Source organism: Nymphaea colorata, chromosome 8, assembly GCF_008831285.2.
Source record: "Nymphaea colorata isolate Beijing-Zhang1983 chromosome 8, ASM883128v2, whole genome shotgun sequence".
NCBI classification, from domain to species: domain Eukaryota; kingdom Viridiplantae; phylum Streptophyta; class Magnoliopsida; order Nymphaeales; family Nymphaeaceae; genus Nymphaea; species Nymphaea colorata.
In genome coordinates, this window is record NC_045145.1 from 911,991 (window position 1) to 939,268 (window position 27,278).

The 27,278-nt window shown below is 40.1% G+C and overlaps 1 pseudogene; it reads right to left on the minus strand.

Moving 5' to 3' along the window:
- Positions 1-21,196: 21,196 nt before the first annotated feature.
- Positions 21,197-23,539, minus strand: LOC116258794 (selenium-binding protein 1-like; annotated as a pseudogene).
- Positions 23,540-27,278: the final 3,739 nt, after the last annotated feature.

Consider the following 27,278-nt stretch of genomic DNA (forward strand, 5'->3'; position numbering starts at 1 on the left):
TTGCATCTTTTGGCACAAGACCTAGATTTGCACTACACTTTCCTTTCCATAGCACAGTCTTTCAGAACACGATTTTGTCTAATGATAAAAAGAGAAAAAGGAATAGCAACAATATGCATATATCAAATGCTCTTGAGATATTTAAACAACAAAAGTCACACTTGATCAGAAGAAATGTAAATGAGCTCACCTGCTTTAAGGTCCTGGCACCTTAAGAAAGGGTTCAAAAAGATTTTGAATTAGGACACAAGAAAAGAGTTCAATAAAATAGCATAAAAGAAGACAAAAGAATTAAGAAACAGTCAACAAGGAACAAAAATTGTCGTCAATAAAAGAAGTGATGCTAAAATTTATTCCTAAATCTAATCAGTCAGCAAAAGATTCAAACGATTAGCTGAAACAAAAACAGAATTCATTTGCGAATCAGAGAAAGTTAAAAATTGTATTGTTTATGATAAAAAGGTAAAAGAAAAAAATAAAAAATTCAGAATATTGAAAATAATTAAAAATAAAAAGGACATGTGATCTATATTGATTCAAATAGGGTTGATTTGGATCCATGGATTTCAGTACCATGAAATACAGTATAATTCCAGCCAGGGTCATTCTTGAACGGCTCAAAATCATGTCAAATTGCTGAATAAATGTAATAACAGAAACAATAGTAGCAATATTTATTAATAAAAAACCACTTAAATCAAACAAAGCCAACTTGTTCTTAGCTCACTAACAAATCACAGTATTATCATGTCAGAGAGGCATTGTGATCACCACTGATTAATTTAACATTACAAACAACACCAATATATGGCTAGAACGCTGGATGCACATCATGTACTTAATAGACAGCCAAGTTGGAGAAGAGAAAAACCAAGTAAGAACAAGACTATCGTAAGCAATAACATAATGGAGAATGCAGACAAGAAGAAAATGAACTTCAAATACACGAATCGCTGAACATGTCCTGCTTGCAAGATAGACCCAGAATGATTTCATTTGAAATCAGAGACTAAAGAGTAAATAAGTAATTAGTTTGGGAAAAAAGAAATTAACATTACACCAGAAGAAAAAACAGTTCTTTATGACAAACTTAAGTATAAGATGCTTATTCATGTGCATATATTTCTAATAGAAGCACTAAATTAGCTTGTGCTAGAGGAATGCAAAATGAGAAACTAATTGATGAACATATTAACAATTAAAATCATCAACCTTTGAGCTGCAGTGTCTGTCGCTTCGTTATCTATGCATTTTAGCTCGTTTTCATCAAAGCCTGTGCCCAAAAAGGAAGTCTCAGGTGCTGTATACAAATTGGTGCCAAAGTCATCAAAGTTATCCATATCAACATTCTGCAATTATCAAAGGAAGACAAAAATTAGTCATGGGCTAGCACAATCAATCTTCCTTGTTTCCCAAAAACAGATAACATCATAACAAGATGATAAGGAATATGTTATCTAAAGCATATTTATTTCCAGTTACTTAAAACACCAAGCACTTATTCACATTTGCCTCTGTTCTTGGGACCAGGGTTAGTATGGAATTGCGAGCGAGTAGAGAGACCCCTACAAATTTTCGGAAGTAGGAACTGAGAAATGAACTGGAAGTGACTCAAAAGTAGATCATGAAGCAAACGAGAGCCAAAGTAGTAAGTTAAGAGACAACTAGCCAGCAAAAAATATAACTTATAAACAAAGATCAAACATTCAAGTTTCAAACTCCAAACTTTTTGCATAATTAAGTTTTAAGCTTGGGCAAAGATTTATAAAATAGGTTTGATTACATTAGGAGTCTAGATTTTACTGAAAAAAGAAGCTTGCATCAGTTGCCTGAATGGGAAGCACAGTTCTGGTCACAAAGGAAGCTGGCTTCTTTCTTTAAATAGTGCTCTCAAGACACTTCAAAAGCACCTTACTTTTTGCTTTCCAATGTGCTTCCAAGCCCCATTTGTAATTCTGCTACACCTGCTTGGGACCAGTTTCCAAACTCAGGTGTTGTCACAGTGAGTGCGCTGGCCTTGAGGGACACCAAGAATGCTCAGTTACCAATCTTATCATGTTTAGCATTTATGTTTGTTCTGCAAGAATACATAGTATATGTCATATGTAATACGTATAAATCACATAGTTACCTACATGTTATATGCTAATGTATGCGGATATTATAAATATACATATATCATATACGTCATATATTTTATGTATTATATATATATTATACATTTACGTATACGTTACATAGTAATATACTAGATTTATGATGTCATATATACATTATATACAATTATATATAATATTTATGTAATATACATATATAAAACTATAATAGTTATATATACATATACCTATAACTATATACTATTTACATCATATACTATAATATTATATACATACAACTATATGTACAGATTATATACACAATATATTACATGTATTACATATATGCAATATATACATAAATGTATCATATATTTGTTAGTTGCATATGTAACATGGGTGCACGAACTATGGTGGCACACGTGCACCGATGTGGGTGTTATATATGTTATGTAACATATATATACATATATGATAAATTATGCATTGCATATGTAATATAACATGTTATAAAGTAAGTCACATGGGTGCACGAACTATGGTGGCACACGTGCACCGATGTGGGTGCGAACTGGCACGTCACTCGACTTGATCAAACTTAATGGGATGCTCCTGATGGCATATGTTATTCTTTTCTCTTGTTTTTTTTCTTTTTTTCCTTCTCCTAGCCTTTTCCTCTCCTATTTAATAAAACTTTGAATTTTGATGAGATTAAGGTAAGCTTGATAAAAAATTTAAAAATATACGCAAATAAAATTACATATATAACAAATAACATGGGTATATATATATATATATATATATATATATATATATATATGCTCTAGCCACACCCGCACCAATGTGACATAGATGCATACTATATAACATAGTTACTACTATGGATATATACAAGTGTAATCATATTAGTGTATTACATCATATATATATATATATATACACATATATATATATAATCATATATATAAACATATTACATATATATGTATGTATATGCATAATATGTATAACATTTGAAACTATATATGTATGTACATACGTACTATATTATACTATAATATAGTGGTATATACATATATGTGGAATATAATACATATATTTATTATATATGTGATATGTGTATACTTATATAGTATGTGATATGTTAATACACATACGTTAACAAATATACAATACATGTATGTAGTATATATTTTATAGTATACTGTACATATCAACAAATGAATTTGAATGTGGACTGAGATATAAAATTACTGGGAACTTTGCCTCAGCAGCCAGCTTATAGTGTTCAGGTACTGCACAATATGCGAGGAAAAGAAAGAAGAGTTAGCAAAGAAGCTACATTGCAATGAGATGCACAGGCATAGCAGGTGAAAATAAGTGAACAACCTATCTTTGTCACAATTCTGTCTAAATGTTCAGCAAACTCATGAAAGAGCTGCTACTTATAGGTTTGCAAGAGCATGGAGTCACATACATCAGTATATACATGCAATTTTCAAGATTTTTCAGGAAAGCATTGTCAAATATAAAATATAAGTAGAAAAAAAGTAATAAAACAGCTGAGAAGATAACACTAATTTTCAAGATTTTCTTTTTGGTTTGTTATCTACATATGGTTAAAATGGGAATTATACAATATACATCTAAAAACAACTTGACCCTCTAAAAAACAGTTTTTAGTGGGAGGGGGTTTGGTTGACTGAAAATCATAATTAACTGAAGGAAGGCTTCTCAAAGAAACGTAGGTACCATCCACAAACTAGGCCTCACTCAGTAGCCTATTTACTTGGTTTCACCTACATACTTCTTGTATCACTAGGAATGAAAACTTAGTCAATACATAGAAATAACGAATAGTTAATATCTAAACATTGCACCATACACAGCAATGACAAACTAACTACCCTAGAGATTTTATACAGAAAAGTTCCACATGTCAACAGCATCGAAGTTCAATGTGGCTACTTTAATTTGCCTCAAAGTGAAGGAGCCAGTTCGGAGGTCGAGTTTGCCAAGTTCGGCAAAAGTTGCATGCTTAGGTCAAGAAAATGGTGGGCTAAATAGAAAGAAAATGAATGCCAAAGGCTGCAAAATAAGCATATGGGGTCATAGTTCAGCATTCCAAGGAGGACTACTTGAAAATGCACTACAAGAACTAATGCAAACGGTGGGCTAGTGATTTGGGTAAGTTGATTTCACATGGTCAATGTTCACCAATGCACGAAGAAACATAAAAATGAAGAACATCAGAAGTTAACTTTGTCCTGGCATTACAAACTAATTTTAACAATGCAAATATAAAGTTTGTGTTCTTAATCAACAGAAAAAAACAAGTAAAAAAAGCAAAGCATATTCAAATACTATTTGGTCACAAATATTTTAAATACCTCGTTCAAAGACAACAAGGTCTTAGAGCATTGCCTGCATGATGTAGAATTACCTCGTTCTTCTTGGCTATGCAAGATTACCCTGTTCCAGTTAGAATTAAACTTGCGAACACAACATTTACGAAGATTTAGAAATCGCTCTCTCTCTCTCTCTCTCAAACACCTGCCATGCATTCACAATCCAAGACCTTAGTACCTGAACAGGTTGCAGGATTTATGAACAGGGCGGTCACCTTGCGAAACTCAGAAAGTGTAGGTATTTGTAAACTTAGTAGTTTAGTCACATATGAATGAGAGCAATAGAAAGATAAGTGAACATGACACTAGTAAAGCTTAGAGAAACAATGACCACTCCCACTTTTGGTGGATAGGCAAACGAGCAAGAAGTATAAAATAATGTCACATAAAATTAGTTGACATCAAAGACCCACCCATGGCTTGGGATGTGCAAAGGCCCCACATGCAGTTTCTCATTTCAAAATTTTCCATATTAAAAAAAGGAAAAATGTTTTCTTAATCAATATCAATTATAAGAGAGTATAACAATTGCCGTGTTTCTTTTGTACAGGTTGCGCATAAAGTTTGATATAGACAAATTTTTATGAACACCCATCTTCTCATTGAAAATCCATTTCAGGCAGCAATTTCAACTTGTAGTGTGGATTTAGCTTTCTTTACAACAGATATAAAGATCTCAAGTCAACTTTTATTGGGCAAACTCCCAAAAAGAAGGCCCGTTAAGTGACATCACCTTTCTATCATATTAAAAAAAAGCCTTAAATAAGACATTAAAAATTATATTGTTCATTAACTTATTAACTTATTCTTGTGTAGTAGTGCAATTTGTTATTCTTGTGTTTCAGGAAAATCTTACGTGCAACGACATTTTATATTCCACTAGATTACAAGACAGAGGCCCTACGGCTCAACTTTCTAAGTCTGCCACTGATTTGCATATGAGAGAAAAAGACAAACCTGGTAGCTCTTCACAATTTATATCTTCGAATGTACTCTCATAGAACCTCATAGGTGTTCTTGTGGGGCTAGTTGCCAAATAAAATTTCCAGTAACCACTCAATGAGTGCACAAATGGCAAGCCCTCAACCCAATAGCCAACACTTTCAAAAGACCTAGAAATAGCATCGTCATTCCATGCGGCTAAGTTGGAAACCAGCACATCAACTTTGCTTCTCTTGCACCAATACTTGAGAGGTCCTACAAACAGCAGTTGAATAATTTGAATTTTTAAAAGTATGTCAAGAATACATAGCAGAAATATATGAAGGATGCCAAATTCAACTATCTGCAATAAAAAAATGAAAAAAAAAGAGATGAACCCTGTACATGTGCCATCAAAAGTTGAGCTTCATACCTAAACAAGTTTAATTATACAAACTCAAATGCAAATCTCTATCTAAAGTTTTACAATTAATCCACAAATCCTGAAAAGCAACATAAGATCATTATTTCAAAAATTGCACTGGTACATTGATGCATAGGAGGAGTTGATAAAATGCTCCTAGTCCCTTTCTTCACAACCCCCTTCAACTGGCTACCAATTTTGGGAGAAAATACAATGCATGCAGAACCAATGATAAAATCTTTACAGATCATCCTATTGCCTCCATGTTCTACTGCACCATCAACAATTATGAAGACAGGAAGAGTCTTCCCCAAAAAAAGCATATTCAAGTTTCCTATGCACTCAAGAGAGAAAGGGGCTAGCCTTTTCAAGAGGCTTGAAGTGAAACAAACACACAAAGTAAATACCAAGGCATAACAGCTCCAATATTCATATGCATTCTAAAATATAAATCGGTGTAACCATGCCATGCGCAACTAACATACATATTGAAAATCACAAGCTCAATGAAGAAAACACAACACTTAACAATCAGACACAACCACTTTAACTAAGATCCAAACAAGCATGAAATCAGAAAACTACCCACGTCCCCCCTGGATTAGACTACAAATAAAATATGCATCTAAAGAAGGCCAGTCAAGCACCACAAGAAGAAAGTCTGAACACGTGACTTTCGACAGTAGTATCACATGATGAGGACTCTAGTTAACTGATGCACTACATGAAACTAACTCTAAACTGAGCACGGGCATAGGCTGGAATCACATGGAACATAAAAAAAGATACATACTGAAGCTAGGTCTCAAAGGCTAAAGACTCCAAACCTGTTTGACACTCACCAATAAGACCTGACCTTAACACGATTCCAAAGGAACCAAGTCCCAACCTGTAAAGAGAAAGTTCAATGGAGGACCCAGCAGCATGGTGGACAGTGTGCTCGATGATGCTTGAAGATGGAACACCTTCTCTTACTCTCACTTTTGACACTTGTTCTTTACACCAGCTAAGAAGAGCAAACAAGAAGGATGGATAAATGGAAGGAAATCTACCGCATGCTGTAGATGGGGGATTGTTAAGATGAATGGTCAGATTGTTAAGATGAATGGTTAGATGGCTATGTGCCGGAAACACCATAGGGCCTTCTCAAGCATATCCAACATTTTAAAATAACTAAACGTAGCAAGACTACAAGAAATAGTTAGCTAGTATAAGGTTATGTAAATGAAAAAAATCAAATCATATAAAATCTAGAATTACATTTCAAAAAAACTACTACCTAAACAGCAATGAGAAATAGGACCCATGAGTGAGGAGAGGGGATTAAGTGTGATGCCCTTCTAATTTATGTCCATAAGGGAAACCAAATAAAATCACGTGCTTACCCATGTTCTCTCTTAGTTTCCTTATTGCTCATCCACATCATCCCAACTTATCCAACATATGTCTAGCTAGAAACCAAACTCAACTAAACTAAGAATCAAAATCAACTAAATATGTACTAAATAGGGTACATTTACTTATACAGCCCACCATATATAAGTATATATATGGTCATAACTCCGATACAGTTATGACCAAATAACATGGTTATAGGGCTATGAACCTATTCTGATCATAATACTATATTCCAGTATGACCTCTAATAACATAACACCAGTTGCCTTATATTAAATGGGATACTACTAAAAAACAATGGCGCTATGTCTGGTAGAAAGCTTTGTCAATCCATGAAGTTTGGGGACTTGAACAGAAATCACAATCATTTGCTGATTTATATGCAAAAAAAGGTAGCTCAACTTCAGAAAGTGCAAATTTAATGAGACGCACAAGGATGATTGAGAGGCTTCTTAGTTATTTGTGTGCCAAGCATTGCATGCACAAGCAAGAAAAAATGACCAGGCTGCACACATTACCTATGTCACCAGCTTGCTGTTGCTTTGACTGAATGATGATGTTACACCTTCCAACACATACATCCCACTGTTATTATTTGGCCAAGATCGAAATTGAAACACCCAATACTTTCCATTTGCATCCTGAATCCTAAGAGGCAGTCCTTCAGGATGACAAAATGCTGGGAAGTACGTCTCTTCAAGATTAAGAATTGCATAAGAATCAAGCATATGAGTGTACCAAAAACCAAATTTAATTGAAGGAAGTCCAAGGAAGAAAGCAGCTCCAAACAAGTTAGATGCTCTAGTAAATGGCAAAACAAGAGGACGAAAAAGTCTAACATGGTCTTAGTTTCAGAAAAGACGACAATAAAAATTTCAGTAACATACCTCTACATACTTTTTTGGCAGCACCAGGCGCCCTATCCAACCTGCATCACTAGCACTGAATGTTTTCTCAGATAAAGGGGTGATAATAGAATTTGAGCTTACGAAAGGTCAAGGATCACATGGAGGACTTGGAATCACTATAATATCAACAAATCAAGTGCAAATTTTGGAGTGAATCAATCACGCCAAGCAAATATGCTTTACGGTACAATTCTCAAAGTACGTAGAAGTGGATACTCTCCTGATATTTTCTGAAGCTCCTGACTGCTGCTGATCCTTGGCAAATATCCAGAAAGGATAGACTGATTTCTTGGCCATCCTTCGGTGCGATGCCTTGCCATGGTGGCCTGATTTTTTTGCCTCTTTAGAAACATCCAGTCCAGTATGAAAGCTGGAAGGATTTTCCTGTTGCAACATAGAAGGCCTCTGTTCACGTGCATGAGGTCCAGAAGGCTTGCTTGAATCCCTTGCTTCATTGTCCTTCAGAGAAGCAGACCGTTGTCTTACATTTTCACATGAACCAGATGATTCATGTTTTTGACCATCAAGAGATTTCTTGAGCTTAAGATCATGTTGCTTTCAGTTTCATGGATATTTCTTCCTTTCACGTGCTTGGAATCCAGCAAGCCTCCTATATTATCTTGAACTGATCCACATAAAGCACTCCGCACATTAATTTCTGAATTCCCAATGTCAATCTTGTTATGTGCAGGGAGCTTGAAGTGACAACCTGCTTCCTTTTCAAATACATTTTGGTTCTCAACAAAGCAGGTAGATGCCCGCTCCAATTCCAGGAGTTTCTCACCTACCTTTTCAGTTCTAGGATACATCATCGTTGAACTTGAGTTGCAATTCCAAGCTAAGGAGTGCAAAACCCCAATGATTGCTATACCTGTGCAATCCATAATTTGGAAGTGGAGCCTGACTCCATTTTTTTTTGTATATTGATCTTTGAAACCGTCAATGGAAGGTCAACGTGCAGTTCAAGACTGTTATAACGGCTGTTGACACAAAGTCTGCAAAGACCATGGCAGCACAAGGTCCGGGAGAAGGGTCAGACCAGATGGGCAGTAGTTCTTCCATGGGATAGAAGGAATCACAACGGAAAGAGGCTCAAATGCAGCAAATTGCAGAACAGTCCAAGAGTGTTATGACGAACCCTATATAGTCATATTATCTGCTCGAAGTGAAGGCTAAGAGAGCAGCGGAATCATGGTGTGCCATTGCTAACAACAAGGACCAAAAACTGTTACTTGTTGAGAAGTTCGATGACAAAACTGGGGGCTGACTTTGGCAAGCCCATGATAGAGGACGTCAGGAAATTGGGTTCATGACGAATGCCTACAGGGGTGACCAAGGACCTCCCATATCCCAAAAGTCTTTACTAAGGTCCTTTCCAAGGGACTATGGTCCTCATCCAAGCTGGGTAGGTGAGGGTGGAGATGTGAACTGTATTAAGGCAGTTCCAACAAACTGCGATGACTGTCAAAAGAGAGCTTGGGGACAAGCTCCATTCAATGGGGGTGGACTTGATGTGCACCTACCTAGAACATAGCCGAGTGTGGCTGAGGAGGCTGCCGAGGACATAGGCGGGATACCAGCTTCTATCGAAGTCATGGTCAAAAGCGGGGAGATGGCTAGCGCGGCATCAGTCGAAGCTATTGACTTTAAGGCATTGTGAGGTTGACCGAGAGAAGATACAGGGAGGGCCAAGGTGTTTTGAGCGAAGTGAGGCTAATTCCATGTCAACCAAAGCCGAGGTGCTAAATGTAGAGCGCAAGACTAAAGGGCCAATTGAGATAGGCAGTCCAGAGGCTAGTGAGGTTAACCTTACTTTGAGGAGATCGAACCGAAGGCGTTAGGCACAAGCCGGCCAGGGAGATTGTAGAGGGCAGCGATATCCATTGTGAGGTTAATCTAAAGACAAAATAGAGTTGCGGCCTACAGATTGCAGCCAGTGACGAGAGCGAGAAGCATACAATGGGTTCAAGCAAGGTTTGCTCAGCTGAGCAGAGCATGGAAGGGACTAGGTTCGGTCAGGTCAGTGGTCAGCACAACAAGGCTGAAGAGCAGAGGTTGCTGGTTTGGGCGGAGAAAGACTGCATCAGCTGTAAGAGGCCAAGGAAGACTGGGCGCAACCAAGAGTGCGTTCGGGTCAAGTTGGCAAGAGCTCAGACTAACCTGAGCGCGTCACGGCTGGGTTCAAGGCCAGACCGAGTCATTGTATTTGTTTTGTTTTGGATTTGACTGAGTCAGGTCTTGTACTCGTATCAGTCCGAGACAACATGTTAAACCCGAGACAGTCCAGCGGCATATAAGCTGGAGACTTTGCCAAAACTTGCAACTTTTGGAAATTGAATCAATAAAAGAAACCTTTTCTCCGCCGCGTGAGAGAGTTTGAGCTGCTTAAGCGTGGCGCCAAAAGCTTGGCCAGCGAAGCAGACTTTGCTGGAGAAGAAGATCATCTACAGAACCAAAGGAGCCGAACCAGGAATGCTACCAGAACTGTGGACATCGAATATAGTGCAAAACTAGATCCGATCACAGTGCAAGTGCTCTCCAATCCTTGAGGCACTTAGAAGCTGGAATAAGAAGAAGGATCACTCGGTTGCGCAGCAGATCGTAGCTCATCCGAGGAATTCCTGAACTGCACGTCGACAGCCAGAGGAACTTCTCAATCGGTAAGAAATCCTTCTCCGTGGATATTCTACCGCGAGAACTTCCTGTTTACCCGATCAGAAGTGGAGAGGATGCTGACATTCTGATCTATTTGAGTCAACTCATCTAAAGAGAAGAATAGATCAGTTTGATCTGACTAAGATCGAAGGATTTGGGATGCTGACGTGTTCAGGAGAGAACGATCCCTGTTTCAGGCAGATCGCCTAATGTCTGACTTAGATCGATTTCAATTCTTTTAAGAATCAATTCTTACTGTCGCAATCTGTGTCTAATTGTTGCGTATCGCTTGCGACCAGCTACGGAGTGAAACAGTGAGGAATCGACTGACTGAATATGAAGAAACAGAGGCTGAATTCCTATTCTGATGACAGCGATGGTAATCTCTAAAAATCAACACAATTCCGGTGATTGGAGCTTGATCTGAGCAGGGAAATGGCTCAGACGTCTTCATAACTCTTGGGGACATTCTGGTCAAGTTTGGGAAGAATATGAGCTGTTATTGATAGTACGCCGGAGTTGATTGCAATCATGACAGTGGATCGCGGAATTAGGCGGCACAGTTCTGAGTGACAGTAGAAACTAGGCTGACTTCAATCCTCAAGACTCACCTTTTGGGAGCTTATTTGAAGCTGAATTTTTATCCATTTGTACATGAGAATCTGGGCTATCACTAGTCCAAATTTGAGCTCAATCCGAGCTACTGTTGAATTTTGGTGAATTTTTAGGTGACTGGCTCCAGAAGTTGCCTGAGTCCTGTGACAGGCTGATTTCAGGCAAAACCAGGCGCAACTTCAAGCTTCAACGAGTCACCTATTGGAAACGACTTTGGGGCTGATTTTTGGAGCGTTTAATCCTCCCACCTTGGCTTCCTCCAGATCAACTTTCATGATTTTTGGACCTCTGTACACAGAGTTATGATTTTTTGAAGGAACGCTAGTCTGTGAGCAGGTTCCACACCTGCGAGAGGGATTCTCACCCGTTTCCCCAAATTCTCTTATAGACTTGGGTGAAATCGATTCTCTGGTGCATTCTCCATGACTTGAGCTTGATGATCTGTAGATTATCTTCTGCTTGAGCTCTTGATTCCTTCGCAGCGCCATACTTCTACTGATAGTTGTGGCAGCAGCTGTTGAATTAGGCAGAAGCAGAACCTATTGGAGCTCGGTCTTGTAGCAACGAGATGTCTTGAGAGGCATGCATCGTCGCCCATTCGACGCCAGCACCCCCGAATTCGATTACAGATAGAGGGGTTGATCTCATCTTGGTTGAGCATCTCCACTCCTTCATTCATCTGAGAATTCTGATTGCACACAGTGATTGATCCTGTTTTCTGGAAGCGCACATCACAGCGTAGGAGGCCAGTGGTGGACTTCATTCCAATCTTCCATCCATTGAAGGGGAAAGGCGATCTTCAGTGCCAATCTGAAGATAGCTTCCCCCAATCTACATCACACAATTGGTGTTTCTGCTTGTTGGGTGACGCACCTCCTCCATTACTTTCTGTTCAGCTGTTTTTTACAAGAACAGGAAACTGCTGGTGTTGTCTTAAACACTAGGAGACTGCGCATTGGAGATTGACCCCATCGAAGGACTTGTAGCCGATTGAGATGTGGAGTATTGGTGAATACCGAGGATATACTTGGCCTTTTCCTCGGTGAGTGCTGGACTAGATCCAGCATGGTACATCCAAATCCCCTATAGCTGTGTGGGTGGGTGCATTTGATTTCCAGCCAACCTTCGGGTTTGCAGCCATTCAGAATCCTCCAAAGCTCACCTAGCTGAGGACACATTCCCAAGCTGTCGGACTGTCCTAGGGCGAAGGGTGTGGAATGCTCGACCTAGGGATTGACTGTATGGTTTGGCATGGATGATGTGATTGTAGATTGAGGGAGAGATCTTCTTGTATCGTTGACGCTTGTAAAGCCTCACATTCCATTCTTGATTTGTAGTAGGTTGAAACTTGGGAGGGAACCACTACTTGTATATCTGTCCTAAGAGATATATTCAGTTAGGGTTGTGTCCGACTGGGAACGAAATCTTGTAATACCTATTCTTTTAACCTTCCTCGACGTGTTAGCCCCAATAGATCTTGGGAAGCGACTGCAACTTGGTCTCTTTTGAGCAGCTACAAGGGCAGGTCACATCAAGTGGTACAGAGCTGTTTTGGAGTCTTCGACAAAGCAAATATGGTGAGAAAAGGCGAGCAGCTGGAAGCCGAGGTGATTCCTCAAGACGATGATGAAGTTGTGGCGGAGTTGGATTTCAGAGATGAGAAGATAGCTCAGATGGAGAGCAAGATGAATGGGATAGATAGCAAGATGACTGGAATAGACAGCAAGCTGGACCATATGATGCAATTGGTTACCATGGTTACTACTTCAAACCATCAACTCAACCAACACATGGAGCAGGTTGAAAAGACTATGCAAAGTGTTATAAACCATGAGAATCATGGCAAAACCAGGTCTAATACGCCTAGCACGTCTTATGAATGACAAAATAATCATGAAGGGCCGATCGCTATTAACATACTTGAAGAATTAGAAAAACTCATAAATCGGTCTAAGGGAGTGACAAATGTGGGAGATAGGCGTGAGGGGACTGATCAACCTCATCTTAGGGTTCACAAGAGGAACGCCCACCACCACCAGTCCATGATCATCAAAGACCGGTTTGGGAGGATCATGAGGAAGCTAATCGACCGATTGATGATAGGAGACAGCCGGTAGGGCGTCAAGGGCGACAAAACCGAAATCGGGTTGAAGCAAGAGTGCCAGCACTTAAGATGGAATTTCTAAGATTTAGTGGACAGCAAACTCATGAATGGGTTTTCAAAGCTCAAAGATATTTTCAGTGTCATGGCATTCCAAATGATAAAAAAACTACCTACGCGATGATGTACTTCGAAGGGGAATCCTTGAAGTGGTTTCAGTGGATTAGCTACCGATAGCAAAATCAAACTTGGGAGTAGTTCAAGAATGAGCTGATCAGTAGGTTTGAAGATTCCAGAATTACAGATTTCAATGTGCAGTTAAAGAATCTCACTCAAACCGGGACGGTGTTGGACTATCAACACAAGTTTGAACGTTTATCTTACAAAGTACGAGGTTGGGATGTAGCAGCATTAGTAGGTGCTTTCATTGGGGGATTGCAGCCTGATATTCAGTTGGCTGTGCTTTCCAAAGAATCTCATGACTTAAAGATATGCATGAAAGTTTCCCGACACAAAGAAGAGAAAATGGAACGGAAATGGGCTCTCCAAGAGCAAGGCAAAAGGTTTGACCCACATCGGACCAGACCGCCGGATCCAGAAATGTTACCAAAGAAGAAGGAGTTACCACAACCAACCTCTAGCAGCCCTAAGAAACAATACATTACCCACAAGAGAGGGATGAGAGAATGGCAAAGGGGTTGTGTTATCATTGTGATGACAAGTGGTTTCGTGGACATAAGTGCAAAGAGATCAAGTTGTTCATAGTCATAGATGACGAAGATGAAGAGTATAAAGTTGAGCAATCAGCTAGAGAGCAAGACAGCCAGGAAGAAAGGCCGAACTATGAATCTCATGATGACAGCCAGGTGCTATGTCACACGATAGCTAATATAAGACATCCAGATCGCTTGAAGGTTGTTGGATACATCAGTAACCATAAAGTATTAGCTCTCCTAGACACGGGATCAGCTACTAATTTCATAAGTCCAGGGACAGCTCAATTGATAGGTGGTAAAAGTGAAGTGATATATTCTTTTGATGTCCAAACCAGTGATGGAACACATCACACATGCAAGGATAGGCTGCTTCATATTCAAAATGTACCATTTACGATGGACTTATATATTCTGCCTATCCATGGAGTAGATGTAGTTTTGGGAATGCAATGGTTCAGAACGTTGGGAAAAATCCAATGGGACTTCGCCACCAAGACCATTATGTTCCATAAGGAGAATAGCGAAGGACAAGTTGTCTTAATGGCTATTGACACAAAGTCTGCAAAGACCATAGCAGCACAAGGTCCGAGAGAAGGGTCAGACCAGATGGGCAGTAGTTCTTCGATGGGAAAGAAGGAATCACAACTGAAAGAGGTTCAAATGCAGAAAATTGCAGAACAGTCCAAGACTATTATGACAGACCCTATACAGTCATATTATATGCTCGAGGTGAAGGCTAAGAGAGCAGCGGAAGCATGGTGTGCTATTGCTAACAACAAGGACCAAAAACTGTTACCTGTTGAGAAGTTCGATGAGAAAACTGGGGCCGACTTTGGCAAGCCCATGATAGAGGACGTCAGGAGATTGGGTTCATGACGAATGCCTACACGGGTGACCAAGGACCTCCCATATGCCAAAAGTCTTTACTAAGGTCCTTGCCAAGGGACTGTGGTCCTCATCCAAGCTGGGTAGGTGAGGGTGCAGATGTGAACTGTATTAAGGCAGTTCCAACAGACCATGATGGCTGTTAACAGAGAGATTGGGGACAAGCTCCATTCAATGGGGGTGGACTTGAAGTGCACCTACCTAGAACACAGTCGAGTGTGGCCGGGGAGGCTGCCGAGGACGTAGTCGGGATACCAGCTGCTATAAAGTCATGGTCAGAAGCGGGGAGATGGCTAGCACGGCATCAGTTGAAGCATTGACTTTAAGGCATTGTGAGTTTGACCGAGAGAAGATACAGGGAGGGCCAAGGTGTTTTGAGCGAAGTGAGGCTAATTCCATGTTGAGCAAAGCCGAGGTGCTAAATGTAGAGTGCAAGACTGAAGGGCCGATTGAGATAGGCAGTCCAGAGGCTAGTGAGGTTAACCTTACTTTGAGGAGATCGAACCGTAAGGCGTTAGGCGCAAGCCGGCCAGGGAGATTGCGGAGGGCAGCGATATCCATTGTGAGGTTAATCTGAAGACAAAATAGAGTTGTGGCCTACAGATTGCAGCCGGTGACGAGAGCGAGAAGCATACAATGGGTTCAAGCAAGGTTCACTCAGCTGAGCAGAGCATGGAATGTACTAGGTTCGGTCAGGTCAGTGGTCAGCACAACAAGGCTGAAGAGCAGAGGTTGCTGGTTCGGGCGGAGAAAGACTACATCAGCTGTAAGAGACCAAGGAAGACTGGGCGCAACCAAGAGTGCGTCCGGGTCAAGTTGGCAAGAGCTCAGGCTAACCTGAGCGCATCACGGCTGGGTTCAAGCCCAGACCGAGTCATTGTATTTATTTTGTTTTGGATTTGATTGAGTCAGGTCTTGTACTCGTATCAGTCCGAGACAACGGGTTAAACCCAAGACAGTCTAGCGGCATATAAGCTAGAGACTGTGCCAAAACCTGTAACTTTTAGAAATTGAATCAACAAAAGAAACCTTTTCTCTACCACATGAGAGAGTCTGATCTGCTTAAGTGTGGTGCGAAAAGCTAGGCCAGTGAAGAAGAATTTGCTGGAGAAGAAGATTGCCTACAAAACCAGAGGAGCCGAACCGGCAAGGCTACTGCAACTATAGATGTCAAATACTGTGCAAGTGCTCCCCAATCCTTGAGGCACTTAGAGGCTGGAATCGGAAGAAGGATCATTCGGTTGCGCAGCAGATCGTAGCTCATCCGAGGAATTTCTGCACTACACGTCGATAGTCGGAGTAATTTCTCAATCGGTAAGAAATCCTTCTTCGTGGATATTCTACCACAAGAACTGTCTGTTTACCCGATCAGAAGTGGAGAGGATGCTGACGTTTGATTGATTTGGGTCAACTCATCTAACGGGAGGAATAGATCGGTCTGATCTGACTGAGATCGAAGGATTTGAGAGGGATTTGAGATGCTGACGAGTTTAGGCGAGAACGATCCCTATTTCAGGCAGATCGTCTAATGTTTGACTTAGATCGATTTCAATTCTTTTAAGAATCAATTCTTACTATCGCAATCTGTGAATAATTGTTGTGTATCCCTTGAGACGAGCTACAGAGTGAAACAGTGAGGAATCGACGGACTGAAGATGAAGAAACAGAGGCTGAATTCTTGTTCTGAAGACAGCGACAACAATCTCTAAAAATCAGTACAATTCCGGCAATCGGAGGTTCACCTGGGCGGAGAAATGGCTCAGACATCTTCATAACTCTTGGGGGATCATTCTGGTGAAGTTTGGGAAGAATCTGAGCTGTTTTGGATAGTTCGTCGGAGTTGATCGGAATCATGACGGCAGATCGTGGAATTAGGCGGCACAGTTCTGAGTGACACCAGAAGCTAGGTTGATTTCAATCCTCAACGACTCACCTTTTGGAAGCTGAATTTTTAGGTGTTCGTACATCAGAATCTCAGCTATCACTAGTCCAAATTTGAGCTCAATCCGAGCTACTTTTGAATTGTGGCAAATTTTTTAGGTGACTGGCTCCAGAAGTTGCCTGAGTCATGCGACAGGCTGATTTCAGGCAACTTTGGGGTGATTTTTGGAGCAACTAATCCTCCTGATCTTGGCTTCCTCCAAATCAAATTTCATGTTTTTTGGACCTTTGTACACGGAGTTATGATTTTTTGAAGGAACGCTAGTCTGGGAGCTGGTTCCACACCTGCGAGAGGGATTCTCCCCCATTTCCCCAAATTCTGTTATAGACTTGGGTGAAATCGCCCGAAACGCTAGTGTTGTCTTAAACACTAGGAGCCTGCGCATTGGAGATTGACCTCCATCGAAGGACTTGTAGCCGATTGAGCTGTGGAGTATTGCTGAATACCGAGGATATACTTGGTCTTCTTCCTCTGTGAGTGCTGGACTAGCTCAGTAAGGTACATTCGAAACCCCCTATAGCTGCGTGGTTGGGTGTATTTGATTTCCAGCCAACCTTCAGATTTGCAGCCATTCGTGAATCATCCAAAGCTCACCTAGGTGAGGACACATTCCCAAGTTGTTGAACTATCCTAGGGCAAAGGGTGTGGAATGCTCGACCTAGGGATTAAATGTATGGTTGGGCATGGATGATGTGATTGTGGAGTAAGGGAGAGATCTTTTTGTATCGTTGATGCTTGTAAAGCCTCACATTCCCATTCTTGATTTGTAGTATGTTGAAACTTGGGAGGGAACCACTATTTGTATATCAGTCCTAAGAGATATATTCAGTGGGGCTGTGTTTGACTTGGGAATGAAATTTTGTAATCTCTATTCTTTTAACCTTCCTCAGCATGTTAACCCCAATAGATCTTGAGAAGTGACTACAACTTGATCTCTTTTCAGAAGCTACAAGGGCAGGTCACATCAGATGCCCCGGAAGCAAAATTGATCAAAAAATGATAGAACATACACAAATAATAATTAAAGCATATAAAATAATGGAGAAAATTTTTTGTACAATCCATGCAATCCATAAGAAAATCTTTCAGTATATCACCAACATCCAGGAGCAAGAAATGTATGAGCTGAAACGATGCACCCACAATGTAAACGCTGGAATAAGAAACATTTTGTTAAGGAAAGAAATTTTTTAAGTAATTCCAAAAACAACTTAGGGCTACAGTTTTGACATAATGGAACCTGAATGTATCTAACTGCATTCTAAATAAGAGAATACAACATGGTGCTTGTGTTCTCAAGCATCACAACAGATATTAATGCAATTCATCAAAAAAGTGTAGCGAGTTCCATTTGTAGGTTGTTCAACTTGCTACACTTTGATGCATGAGAAGTAGATCAGATCATTTTCATATTTTTAACACAGGGCAACTAGAGTTGGTGTTTACATCCCAGTTTCTAACCTATCCACAGTCTCACAGTTCCTCCACCAGCAGCATCAAAGTGAAAATCTTCACAAAACCTTAACTCATCATACGCAGAACTACAAGATCAAAAGAGAGTTATCAACAGAATGTGGCAGAATATTGGTTACTGCTTCCTAAGTGATTAAAAGAAAAGAAGAAAAAACCGAAAACAGTTAACGCCATGGAGATAAAGTTTTCAAAAGAGTTTCAAAGATGGACTATCAGTAAAGAAAATTATTCTGATGAAATTTTCTATAGAAAAAGCATCAAAAATAGGAAAAATATAATAGATCCACATGTAACATGAAATCCCCAAATGGTGTGATAACTTGGTAATATCCAAATCTAGCAACAGCAAAGGAGCCCCATTCCTCTATGCATAGAAATTCTAAAAGATAGAATTCTTCTCTAGCGGCCAATAGCTGCTAGTGATGGATAGCTCTTCACAATCACCACTATGATAGGCAAAGGTTCATTAGGGACAAGTATGACATCTAACCGACTCTCCAGCGCTCAACAAAAAAGGGGGTAGCCGACCGATGCTCCATTCCGTCAGAGGAAAAACAGTGTCCCACTTTACAGGCCAGATGCAAAATTAAAAAGGCCATCTACATGCATTTAAACAAATAAGAGAGCTTCATTCTTACAAAATTCGCCTAGAACAGGGAAAAGGAACCACATTTTCTGCACACCACCGCTTCAATAACCAAGAAATGATCGACTTCCACACCAAATCAAAAGAAAAGTGAAGGCTTCCACTGTAAGACATATAGCTTTCCTTGTCGAATCTGCTCGAATGCATGACACCCAGCACATCATCACCATGGGCGTACACTCCACATATACAGACTCCATAAAAAATTCACAGAAAGAAAAATCCAGATATCTATGTTTTTTCAAGCGGACGCCGATGTAATTCTACTGAAGAATATGAAAATAAATTGAATTTGACATTCCTATGCAGATCCCAAGAGAATGCATAGGATAAAACTTAAGAGAGAAAAGTAGACCTCGTCTTAAGGGAGCCTCGAATTTCGATATAATCTATGAATCTGTAGATATCAACAAGTACATTTGTGCAGAAAATGTCGTGACAGGTCAAATCCAATATTAAGTCTAGCCCTTCAAAATTCCTAACAGTTTGAGAGCGACAAGTTAGAGAAAACCATGTGATTCCAAAGGCAGCAAACTTGTCACTTTGCCGAATATTATTAACGAGAAAAAGCTTCAAGAAAAATAAAATTCACATTTCTGGCGATCATGACCCTTTGTACCCCAGGAAATTTTATACACAGAAAATTCCAGCATCCATCAATTTAATTGTGCATCCATCAACTTAATCGTCCCAACGAGGATGTAAAAAACTGTTTCAAGAATGACAGAGATGTCTTCTTTACGCTGATCTCCTAGCCGGGCAACGACCAGACGAAAAAAGAATGAAACAGAGGAAAAAGAACATACTCACAGCGGTCACAGAGCTCGGCCATGTCACCGTTCCTTAATCTCCAATCTTTCCACCACCTCTTCGATGACGAGGTGCCACACTTTGGGTTGAAGCAGAACTTCAAGAAAGAGGAAGGCGTGGCCATCTCCTCCAACCGGAAACAACAATTAACCAGAACAAACTCTGAGCCCACGAAGAGTGTTTGCAGGGCAAACTAAAACACGTAACAACACCAAGACTAGAAAAATGAAAACCACAAACTTCTTGATCAATCATCCAGCAGAGCGAGAAAAGAGGGGAGAAGCAGATGGTTTCAAGAGTCCAACTCGTGTATGTGTCTTCCTCCTCCTCCTGCATCTGCCACTGCCGCTGCCACGGCTGTCGGTGCTTTGGCTGGCCTTTGCTCATTCAGTGCCGTCGTCCCCCTCATCACTATTCCCGTTACACCTTGGCATCTCATGTGCAGAGAACGTCATGCAGGCACGCAACACCCTCTTACACATTTCACACAAAGACAGAGGCTCACCCACCCAGCACTATTTTGTGTTGCTTCTTTTTCGCTCATAAATATTCCTCATCCTTTTTCCCCCCAAAATCCTCTTCTCTCTCTCTCTCACCCTCGGTCGTTTGCCCATTCTCCAGTGCCCTCCTGGCCACTTGCCCTCCACTGCCTCGGGCCACTGCCATTTTATAAGTGAGCCTTAGCCTGGTCTCGAAACACTGATCTTTCCTCTAGTTAGAACCTGCAGAACCACAGAGGATTCAATCTATGCTTTGGTGGGGTTGGACAGCTCCACCCTTGTCCACTATACCTTGATATGGATGGGCTAGTTTAAGTGCATTCCGTTCTTGACTGTGTACTCAAGTGGCCCGCAACCCGATCCATCTTTTTGTCCTCTTTCTAGGATGGTGTGGGACAAAAAAAAAGAATTGGGGAAAAATTTTCACCATCATTTCTTTGATGGGAAACATTTTTATCCATGAAGGTGGGAGAACATGCGGCGGAGGGAGAACATGCTACAAAGACATCTACTTTTGTATTTAAAAACTTATCTACGATGTTGACATGCCACCTCTTTGAATTCTCCAAATTAATCCAACAATCCAAGGTGTTGTGCTTCTTGAGCAATTCCCATGTGGTACTTCAACATAATGGGCACTCTTGTTTGAATACACATCTTATTTCCATTCTCATCTCATTTATTCTCAAATGACCACGAAGTCAACCCTAAATAGGACCATCAGGTTCAAGCCCAAAATCTACAAAGAAGTTTGGATTCAGCTTCAATCCACCCTTCTCTGTGTCCATGTCAATCTGCAGCATATGTGAGCCCTCCTCCAAGATCTCTGGATAGAATTGCCGATCCCATGTGCTAAAGAGTGAGTTAGTCACCTACAATCCTTACTGTCCAAGCTCAACCGGATCATTTGTGGCCCACCTCTTAGTCTGTTTCCCTGAGGAAACAAGAAAAGGTAAGAACAACAATGACTTAGACACACTTCTACTTCAAGAACATCAAACTGAAACTCCAGCCCATCCTTAGATACTACAACTATCTAGCTTCCCTTCTAAATGAGTCCACCAACCCAAAGTTGTCCAGTCAAAACAGGCTTTGAAGGGTCATCAATGTTGTATTGGCTGACATCACCATGCAGCCAGTTTGAGAAGTAAAGGAAGCGCTCATCCACTGAGATAACAAAATCAGTTATAAGTCCAGCATGTCAGGCATAATCCAATTCCGAAAGGTGTCACAGATATTGCAACATATAAGAAACAAACAAGCAATTTAGGACCCCCTCTCTCTCTAGTACTCTCTCACATATGCACACTTACTGTAATGTGAACATCAGCAAACGGTACTCATGGCTCCATGATCCACTTGGAGTCTGAAAAACCTAATCATGTTGCTGCTTAATGCAGACCCAACGTAACCTGCATAGAATCTACAGGACAGTATGAAACTAGTCATAAGTAATAGACACTACAATAGATGATCATATCAATCATAGGGTGCACTTGTCAGGGCGACGATATTTGACACTGTCACACTGACCTCCAAAGGTAGGAGATCTGAGTTACCAAGATCCAGTCTGTTTCAGTTCACCATCGGGCCAGCTGTATACATGTAGATGTCTTCATAACGACCATCTTCTACATGTTGGAGACTGAATCCTTTTGTAAAAGATTTTGGTGCTCCCCATGATGAACTAATCATGGTCTTGTGTCAGGGCTGATACCAAAGGTCATATCCAAATAGAGGACTTACCAAGTTTCTCCCATCTAAACCAGAACATACATATTGGAGATCAAGAGTACCAGATTTCAACACAAATGAAGATGTGCCGGTCAGAGCACTCACATCAGATGCATGGGATAAAAGCTAAAATTCATTCCAAGAAGTCCATGTGATCTTAAGAGATATATCTTATCACAGCAAAATCAAGTGAGGACAGTGATTATGCTCATGTGATGCAGTGTTAATTAATCTTGTACAAGAAAAAAGAACTTGCCAGAACCAGTTCACCGATGTGAAAGCTCAACCAGTCACACATAAATTTATAGAAAGAGATCAGATTTGGTGTGGAAAGAACTAGTGATATTGGCACAATGCAAGTCCCCTGTTTGTTATCTCTAAACAATGAAAAATAGAAACTGTTGAACATATATGACAGAGGACTGTGTTAGTGAGTTCATGATTGAAATAACATGTCATCAAATTAATTGCTGCAGACCATAAAAGATTTCATTCAGAAAATTTGTATGCTTTGAGGACAATTTCAATGACCAATATTGAGATAAAAACATTATGAAAAAGCAAAAATGGATTATCACTGAGGTTCCAAGCCATGATACATTTTGAACATGGAAAGAGAATACTTACGTCTCACTATATGCATGTTATGCATGTACAACGTCTTCTCTGACTCCCCCCATATAAACATGGGGGTTGGGCTGACCTGCAATTCTAAAATTACAAAAGATGCCCTTACAAAAATACATGGAGGAATCTTCGGATGAAAGAAATGGATCAAAACGCAGTTCACTGCGAAGCAAAGTTCCTTTGCTAGTTGCTCTCTCCAATTCTCCTTGAGAAAATGCTTTTTAAAGCCGTCTAAGGTAGAATACAGAGAAAACTTCAAGCATAATTCTTTCGGCTTTAGATTTGTTTAAACCAAATATATCCTTCAAATATCGAAAGAAGTTTCAAGTCATCCACTTTTCCATCCATCATGTTTACCACCTAAAACAAGAATAAATAGTAGTGACCAGAAATTGCACACTAAGAAATCCACCAGATTCAACAACTCAATTATATCATTGTAGAACACTTTTTTTTTACTTGAAGTGCTAGATTCTGCACTAATAATTGTTGATCAAAGGAGAAATTGACAGTGGCACTTATGGCATGAACCACCAAAGTTGCCTCACCTATAAGCTGTGCAAAATAACAATAATCATATGAAAAGAAAAGAAAGAAACAGGAAATTGAAAGAGGAATAAAACCAAAGTCAAAAGAGTATGATAGTAGGCAAAGAATAATTCAAAAACAATTACCTCCATTCTTCAAACCAACCAGTAGTTCAGTTTCTTCTCCCTGCTGAAATAACTGAGAAAACAAAATTTTTCTACCACTCTACAGACAGACCTTGGCATATTTTTAAAATGTAGATTAACACATGATTGTATCATAAGCGAGTTGGATATGAACAATATGAACAAAATAGATTCACATATTTTTAGAATGTAGGCTTCCATGTTAGCAAACACATGATTGTATCATTACATTGTATGATATGCAATCAAAGACTATCAGAATGTGATACACACCCATGAATTTGACCAGATTATATTTATCAAAAGAATGAAGTTGTCATGGGCTGACTTTTTCAAGCCTATTTGGCCCGCGATGTGCCAAAGGATAGTCGGTCTGCAACACCAAGAACCTAAGACAATAAAGCACCTAAACAACCCATGTGCAATGAAAATAAAACTAAACATGACACTATGCAGGAAACCATTAAAGCAGAAAACAATTGCCCAACTCAACAAAACTAAATAATTAAACTAGCCAAAATAGGATCCTACTGAATACAAAACAAACCAATGACCTTATCCGCTGGACATGTGCAATAGCTAACTAAAGGATCTATTCAACTAATCTGACACTAACATGATACAAGAGAACTAAGCATTATGCTCGTCTAAAACCATGAAGGACCTGAGGACATAAAACCCAAAACCCATGCAACTTCGATGAATAGTACCTTTCAAAAATGTCATAGTTCAAAATGGACTACAGAATTGATTGGTCCTTTTGAAAAGAGATAAGAGGTATAACATGACAGCCTCAACCCTAAGTCTGGGTTATGTTGAAGACACTCGGTTAAGATGGAATAATGGGCCAGGCTTAGTCACTTATCCCAAATGATATGCATCTCTTGAGACTAAGAAATTAAACTCGTCACACCTAACATGAGTTGACTAGGTTCGAGAAGTTTCATCCATCCCATGAATGGACTAATGGTTTGGTAATGGAATGGCCAACATCTTTCAAGGCCAAAGAGGATTGGGAATGAAATGACAAACATATTTCAAGACCAAAGGAGACTGGTTAGTTACTCCTAGGGCTGCACAACGAGTCGAGCCAACTCGGGCTCGACTCGAACTCGCTCCGAAAAACTCGGCTCGAGCTCGACTCGTTTATAAATGAGTCAAGTTTGAGCTTACAAAAAACTTGAAACAATAAACGAGTCGAGTTCGAGTTTCAGGAACTCGACTCGTTTATACTCGACTCGTTTTAAACCCGTTAAATGTTGAAAGCCATACACTAACTAATTGAAACCGGTTCACCTGCATTGAATGGTCGGTGTTCTTTGTAAAACTCGACTCGATCGCTTTTCCTTCTTTCTTCCCTCTCTTTACCCGCGCAACCTCGCTTTAATTTTGTTTTACGTTTTTAGTTTTCCCACCTTTTCTTCATTTTCGTTTTCCTCTTTCCCACCTTTTCTTCATTTTCGTTTTCCTCCCTTAACCCGCACGGAGCCACCTACCCCTTTACTCTCATTATTACACTCTCATCGTTACTCTTCCCATCAATTTCCCTCTCGTTTCTCTCTCACCTTACGCTCGTCATTCACCTACGCCCTTTCTAATTCCCCAACTTCTCTCTCTCTCGCTCTCTCTCTCTCAATCTCTCTTCTGAAGGCTGAAGCAGAGGCAGGTCGGGGCAAAATGGGGTCTACAAAGAGGACGGCGTGCAAGAGGAGGGCGAGATGGATGCTGATATGGTCGGAGCTGCAGACGACGAGACTTCATTTTCCAAGGTTAGAGCTAGGGTTTCTTTCATTTGGGATTTTTAACACCGATTCACAACACAGCTGAAATTAGATTTTTCTTTGTTTAGGAATTGGGTCAGATGAAGAGAAGGCTTAAGGAAATGGAGGACGTGGCCGGTGCTCTCCGCGAAATGCTGGCCAAGATAGAGAAGAAGATGGGCACAGGGCAAGGCGTGAGCAAATGTGTTGTTTTTCTGCTTATTCTTAGAGGTCCTTGTTCAGTTCGTTTATTTTTTCTTATTCTCAGAAGTCATTTTTAGTTCAGTTCGTAAGTTGCAATGGGCAAGACGCTGCTGGATATTAACCGAGTTACTCGAGTTAAGCGAGTCGAGCTCGAGCTCAACTTTGTATAATCGAGTCGAGCTCGAGCTTGTGTTAGGGAGCTCGACTCGAGCTCGAGTCGAGTTCGAGCTCGAGCTCTTTGAGTCGAGTCGAGCTCGAGCTGGGCAAGCTTGGGCTCGACTCGGCTCGTGTGCAGCCCTAGTTACTCCTATTACTAGAGATGTCAAGTTTTAGTTTGAAATAGTTCAAAAATGATCAATGTAACTAATAAGCATGAGTGCTCTTGTTGTGCAAATAATATGACCTTCATTTACACATAGCACCAACCGTACAAGCATTAGGATTCATTTCACGTCAATGTCGTCAAATCTCGATGCCTTTCAATTTCCAAAATATGAACATAAAGGAATCATCCTCAGCATCTTAGGTAATAAAAAATAGGAGAAGATATTGACCCTAGGACCGCACATCTACCAAAGATTTTCACATTCAATTCCTCCGAGTTCAGCCTTCAAGCCTTTCATCTCTTGGCAAACACCTTTTGCTTTTTTTTCCTCTTTTATTTTCTTTCCCTTGCATTCAGCTTTTGCCTTAATTTTTTTTTTCTTTTTTTTTTTAGGCCGACCTTCACCTTTGAGGGAATACCTCACCACCCAAAGGCTACTACGAAGCTCCACCGCTTTGGTGGCTATGTGTAGCTTTGTCGCGTATCCAACCGACTTCACCTTGCGGTTCTTCGACGAGCCAAAGGTTCTTAAGTCGTTATCTTCGTGGTATGGACATAAATCATCTATATGCCTACCCGATACTCTTGATTACTGACCCAGAGGAATGACTACACAAGCCCTGAGCCAACTTCTCAACTCTCATTTTGCTACCTACCAAGATCTTACAAAGCATTTTGGCTTCTCTCTCAAGATATCTTCCTACTAAATCCTTGGAAATACTTGATTACTAGAGTCAATAGCATTTCCTAGTCTCGACTTTCTCAGCTTCACAGGACCTTTCACGGTATGGACATAAATCACCTATATGCCTACCCGATACTCTTGAATACTGACCCAGAGGAATGACTACACAAGCCCTGAGCCAACTTCTCAACTCTTATTTTGCTACCTACCAAGATCTTACAAAGCATTTTGGCTTCTCTCTCAAGATATCTTCCTACTAAATCCTTGGAAATACTTGATTACTAGAGTCAATAGCATTTCCTAGTCTCGACTTTCTCAGCTTCACAGGACCTTTCCTTACTGCTCATATTCAGGATCTTTTCAATTTTCCTCTTCCATTGTTTGGCAACAAAAATTTGAAATTTTGTCCTTCTGCTCAAGGAGTACTAAGAATAAAGAAAAGCCAAATCATTGTGTGAGAAGACACTTTTAACATGTTGTTAAGCAAAACAAAAAATTATCACTTTTACAAAAATTCTTAACATCAAATGGCATATCACCAAGAGGAAGGAATTCTACTTTAAAGAAGAGGGTGAATGCAAAATAGCATAGGTTGATTGGTAGAAAAACAAACTTCACCAACCCTCCTAGGGACTTCTATACGAAAGATTGGTTTAATAATGATGATTTCCCAAAATGTTTGAGTCATCAACTGATTGAAAGTTTTACAAATGGTTTAGGTTATGCTCTTATCTTTCCCCAACGGAAGCCTGGGATAAACCAATCCTATTT